The sequence below is a fragment of the Haplochromis burtoni genome, unplaced genomic scaffold, assembly GCF_018398535.1.
Source record: "Haplochromis burtoni strain Fernald_Lab_line unplaced genomic scaffold, NCSU_Asbu1 Contig_230, whole genome shotgun sequence".
In the NCBI taxonomy this organism is placed as follows: Eukaryota; Metazoa; Chordata; class Actinopteri; order Cichliformes; family Cichlidae; genus Haplochromis; species Haplochromis burtoni.
The window spans coordinates 629,150-635,149 of record NW_024582591.1 but is presented as its reverse complement, the minus strand read 5'-3'; the positions used below and the strand labels follow the sequence as shown (position 1 = coordinate 635,149).

Here is a 6,000-nt window from a genome sequence, read left to right as displayed (position 1 = left end):
AAATGGCCTCCTTGACTCTCCGTTCAAACCAGCATTCCTGCCTGTCCAGGATGTGTACATCCTCATCATTGAAAGAGTGTCCACTGGTCTGTAGGTGTAAATAGACTGCGGAGTCCTAGCCTGACGAGTACTACTTTAGAACCGGGGTTATGTTTTGCATTTTGTGTCACACTAGGGGGACAAATACTAATTCCCGGATTGCCAGACATTCCTGTTAAGAAGACAACTGTCCCCAGTAGTACTTCACAGGGAAGAAGCTCCCACCTGTGAAGTCTCATGTCCAGTGGCATCGTCACTACAGAGGAAGCTACAGCTGCTAACCTATCAGGCCTAGCAGCCTCTTGCACTGTTTGAGGCTAACTTGTGTTGCCTCTGTGAAACTGTGCTAGGGATGGCTGTATGGCCTTAAGATAGAAATGCTCTCACCCGGAGAAGTCTAGACCTGAGCCCTATGAAAGTAGATGGTCTCAATGTACTCTCTTTTACTAGGTAGAGGATCATCAGGGGGTCCTTTGTCCCTCTTTGGGGGACCCACTGGGTTTAAATCTGGGACTCTCCACCATTTGGATGAGAGGTGAAACATCTTCAAGCAACTTAAAGAAGTCCAGACGCTTTTCTTTCCAAGCTCCTTAGACTACTCTCTTCCACGTTTATCTGAAAGCCCAAATTCCCCGGGTGGTGTATAAGAGCATTTCACTGACAAGCCACCCCCTGGTAGTTGGGGGCTGCCACCAGCCTGTCGTCGAATATGTGACTAACCGAAAGCCTTTTCCATGAGCAGGGCCACTGCTGCCAAGGTGCATTTTACAAAACACCCTTGTAAGAGCACTCCTTTAACTGGCTGATCAAGTTCAGTCCACACCCACACTTGAGCTATGCTACGGTTGTCTTTATGTAGTGTATCCATGGGTGTTATGTCAGCAAAGGCCCTATAGCTCAGTGGTTAGAGCACTGGTCTTGTAAACCAGGGGTCGCGAGTTCAAATCTCGCTGGGGCCTAGTAAATGTTTTGGTCCTCCTCTAGGTGGACACATAAGCCCCTTTTCCATTAGAACCTACTCAGATCAACTCGCCACATCTTGCCACGATTTGGATCGACAGCCTTTACTGTTAGCTAAATGATGCCCATGTTATATAGGCCTCCCTATATAATAGGCTGACATAGCGTCAGATGTAATTCAAAAAAGCCCACCTCTTCCTCACTTCCCTAGCAAAGAGGTTGGTTCGGTGAGACACTCGCTCACTCGCTCAGAGAACCAGGGATAAAAACATAACCTGAAGCTCTCTTTCATAGCATTCATTTTGCGTTTCACTATGAGAGAAATAGCGATTTAGTTAGTATTTTGTGCTTAGAAATATTAACTCCCAGATTGCCAGACATGACTAGAGATGGCACGATACCACTTTTTTATGTCCGATACCGATATCATAAATTTGGATATCTGCCGATACCGATATGAATCCGATATAGTGTTTTTTTAATCAACAAAACTGTTTTTTTAAATATCTTGCTGCATTTTGTATAAGTTCATACTCAAGTTTAAAACAACAACTACACTAAAGCTATTCTGTTATACCTGTATGCAAAAAAAAAAATTTCATAGTTCAGCAATACTGATCAATCTAATAAACTTAAACCTACACCATCCTCCCTATTCTGGTATTTTAAAGAGTACTTAGCGTAAATATTAAGCAACCTAACTAATAGGGTTCCAACTCCCAGCAACAACAAAAAAAAATAAATAAAAAATAGGGAACCACCCCTCACGCTACACCTCATGATGCTTAATCGACGTAATCAACCTTAATTTGATGCAGTGTGAAAAAAAATGCACAGAAATCAATTCTTTTTCAAGAAATATTAAATAGATTCAACATCTTTCTTCAACAAAATTGCAGACTGCACAGATGGTACCTTCCCAAAGGAAAAAAGTACTATAGCTTACTAGGGTATATATATTAGACTTAATAGTCACTATATACAGTAATTGACTTCTATTCCTTTTACATCAAATTAAAACTTTGGGTGTCAGATAATTATTTATTAAAAGCTAGAAATTTTAAATGAGAATAAGAAAGAAAAGTATGTCTTTGTGCCCCCTTTTCCCTGTTCATGCCCTATCGGCCCCCCTGGCTAAACTTTGCTAGATCCGCCCCTGCACAGTTACCAGCGTCAGCTACGTAGAAAAAGATCCTCGAGTAGAAAGTAATATTAAATAAATTCTAACAACAGCTTATCAAGCTTAAACGTGCTGCTGTTGTTCAGCCGCTGGTTTCCTCTTTCTGGTGCAAAGTGGGCCAAAAACAAACAAGAGAGACGGACTCGCGACAGAAAAGCCGATCAGCTGATCATTAAGCAGTTTCATGATTGAAGTAGCAGCCGGAGAGCGAGAGGCAGTCGCTCGTTAAGCTTAATGCAGGAATGCTTTACAAACATTCAGAGATGGACTTACACACTTGCTTTACTTCTCTCGGGGATAACTTTGTCGGAGATGAAATGCCAGGTTGCTAGCGAAGCTCCAAATGCTATCCAGACCACCGACAGGTCCCGCATGCCACAGCTGCTCTATCACGTGATGCATACTGCTCCGACGTGCTAACGTTCTGAGGTGAGTTACGGCGTATGTGAGGTGCTTTCGTGATATTTAATGGATCGGATTACATTTTTTATTTTTCTCCGATATCCGATCCAGTCATTTAGGTCAGTATCGGACCGATATCGATACGTAATATCGGATCGGTCCATCTCTAGACATGACTGTTAAGAAGACAACTGTCCCCAATAGCACTTCACAGGGGAGAATGTGCCAGGTTTGGTCCTGTTACATCTTGCCCATAAAACTGAGTAAATGTGAAGACCCCTGCTAATATAGGCCAGGGCAATTGCTCCTACTATGCAGTGGGAAAGGCGCTGTTTTGACATAGGCTTTCACATATTTGGTTTCCTTCGTGCTCTCAGTAGACCTAACCACTATCTACCAATATAAAGCCATCACCACCTATTTAATTGCAGGCTAACATAAAAGTTTCAATTTTTTTAATCGCAAGTTGTAGACTCCTTCCAAGAAATACCTGGAAGTCAGCCAAATACAGGTTAATCACTTTGGAACCCCATTTTATTGGCTTGTAGGTCATAGTTTTAAAGGACAGGTCAGGGAGCGGCACAGTGGCCCAGGACAGAATCTAGTTTTTTTTCTCACTGAGCTCCACTTGTTGTATGCTTACTACTCCACTTTTCATATGTACACTCTTTAGGGAGGGTGGGGTTTGCAGTTTCACTTGCCCACTTATTCTAAGGTGACTCCAGGACAGATTTTTACAAATTTCCTTTACAAGATCTAAGGGTTGAGACCAGCTCTAGGACTCTGTGGCGGGGTTTGTGTCCACTCACACAATTCAACTGGGGAGCTTTCATGTATGAGAGAAATACATTAACCACTACCAGTCTTGTTGTCTGGGACGTTAAAAATAATATTTAAACACATAAGTTTTTTATATTAGCAAATTAAACAAGTAATACATTTTTTTTTATCTGTGATGAAAACAAGATCTTGTTCTGACACAGATTTTTTAGATATAAGAGTGTTGGAAAGCTATTTTTAAAAATGGTTTATAATAATTAAGCGTGCAGGTGATAGCGTCCACAGTTCATACATCTGTCTACTTCAAGATACGAGAGACGGAGTAATAAAATGACTCTCGTGTGTGTGTGTGTGTGTGTTTGGGAGGGGGGGTGTTGTTAATGTGTGTGTTCAGCAGATAGCTCTACGCAGTCGTCTGACATTCCCCCTGACAGCTCTGAACTTTTCACAGTGCCAGCACTGTCAGGTAGAGAGGGAGGAGAGGCGAGAAGGGGGAGGGGAAAACAACGTCAGAAGACCGGGCCGGACCGTGAGCAGAGAGGCTGTGCGGGCTTCTGTGTTTTGGCGCAGCAAGGCTTCTGTCTGTCCTCCCATCATCACCTGGTGATGTGTTAAGAAGGTCAGGCCTGTCTGTGAGGGCGAAACCTTACCAGAGCTTCCACGCAGGAAACCAGGCTGATACCGTCCCGGCGTGTGGATTGAAGCATCAGCCAGACATTTCCACGGGTCGCTTACAGTGTTTCTTACACAGCTGGATTTGTAACTTCTTCTTCTTTTAATCTTACAAAATCTTCAAATGCTAAAGCTTTAATTCATGCTGCACATCCTACTCACTGATTTCTCAGCCACTATTTTCTGCTAACTTAACCGAACACGAGTTCAAGGTTTAGCCAATTAAAAACATTCCTAATAAGCATATTTAACTCAGGAGTTGCAGCGTGCACGAGCTGCTTTAAAACTGCAAAGGGTCAGTGCACACCAAGAGTTCATCTACAACTATTAGAGTTAAAATTAAAGCTGCTTTTCCTACACTTGATATCCATTGTTTCTAATGTGGCAAAGTTGCAGGTGATAATTTCTATAACATGTTTATTAGCATGGCTGTCTTTTGGCCATTATTGCTTGTTTACAAACTGCAAGGTGCCTGCTTCTGTTAAGAGTGCTTTCCCAGCATCCTCATTTCCTATCATCTCTTTGCTCGCATGACAACACTCCTCCCCAAAAAAGTGTTTTTCGTGTTTTGGTGTGCACTCAGGCAGACTCACAGGTCACAGTGTTGCATTTGTTGAGCTTTTCAGCCACTAGAAACATTAAAACTTAATGTTTGGAAATTGAAAAGTCATTATTTCAGCGGTGAGCCATCATCCTGATTAATCCAATATTACATTACCAGAGCAATTAAGTGCAGCATTGCTCTCAAAGGTTTAGTCTAAAATAGCTCTGCTCAGTTTTCATGCTTCTCCTTTTTCAGAGTTCAGTGGAATGTCACAGGATCGACCACACATTTTTAAATAGATGTGAGAGAAAGATATGTTAAATATATGTGAAATATATTATGAAATTCTTTATGGCAAAGATTGAACTGGAAACATTTCTTAGAGATTTTCGGACCATATTGACACGACAGCACGGCACAGTTCTTGTAAACGTGTCCACGATGTGACTCTCCTGTTCCACCACATCCCAAAGGTGCTCTATTGTATTGAGATGTGGTGACTGTAGTGGTTTCTGAGTACAGTGAACTTACTATTTGGTTCAAGAAACCAGTTTAAGATGGTCTGGTCTTTGTGACACGGTGGATTATCTTGCTGGAAGCAGCCATCAGAAGTCATAAAGGGATGGACACAGTCAGCAACAACACTCAGGTAAGCTGCAGCATTTAAATGATGCTCATTTGATACTAAGGGGTCCAAAGTGTGTCAAGAAAATATCACCCACATCACAAACAAGAGCAGCTTGAACCAGTGATATGAGGTAGGGTGGACCGGTGCTTCCATGCTGTTTATGCCAAATTCTGATCCTACCATCTGAATGTCACAGCAGAAACCAGGATTCAGTGGACCAGGCACGTTGTGTGCTCAGAGGTGCTCTTCTGCATACCTTGACTATAATGAGTAGTTAACTGAGTTACTGTTGCCTCTGGGCATTCTCCTCTATGGAAGCCCGGTTCCGCCACTAAAAAAAAAAGTATCCATAACTCGAAATATCGACTTATTAACTCAAAATTTCAACTTATTTTCTTGAAATTTTGACTTATTAACTTGAAATTTTAAGAAAAGTAACTCGATATTTTGAGTTATCTCTGCCATCAGTAATCTACGTGGACTGCACACTCAAAACCGGATCACAACAAACTGGCGCTTTCAAGAGTACGTTTGCTGATAGTAACACCATGTGATTCAGCTCATAACACAAGCATTTCATCATTTGTGACGCTACGCTGAAAATAATCAGCAATTTGTGCATTCATGACTGGCTGTTATACTGGTAGCTTAACTGTAGCATTTGTAGCTGAGGGCTTCCGCTTCCGGGTAACAAGGAAATTACGTCATTCATGTAGATTACTGATTATTAACTCAAACCTTTGAGAAAAGTCAACATTTCAAGCTACTTTTCTCAAAATTTCAAATTAATAAGTC

The 6,000-nt window shown here is 41.8% G+C and overlaps 1 protein-coding gene and 1 non-coding gene across 2 annotated transcripts in view; one reads left to right on the top strand and one right to left on the bottom strand.

The window, feature by feature from the left end:
* invs (inversin) overlaps window positions 1-6,000 on the bottom strand; it is a 37,117-nt gene that overhangs the window by 8,723 nt on the left and 22,394 nt on the right. The window lies entirely within an intron of this gene.
* On the top strand, window positions 926-998 carry trnat-ugu. Its single transcript has one exon. It is a non-coding gene; the product is annotated as a tRNA-Thr (tRNA).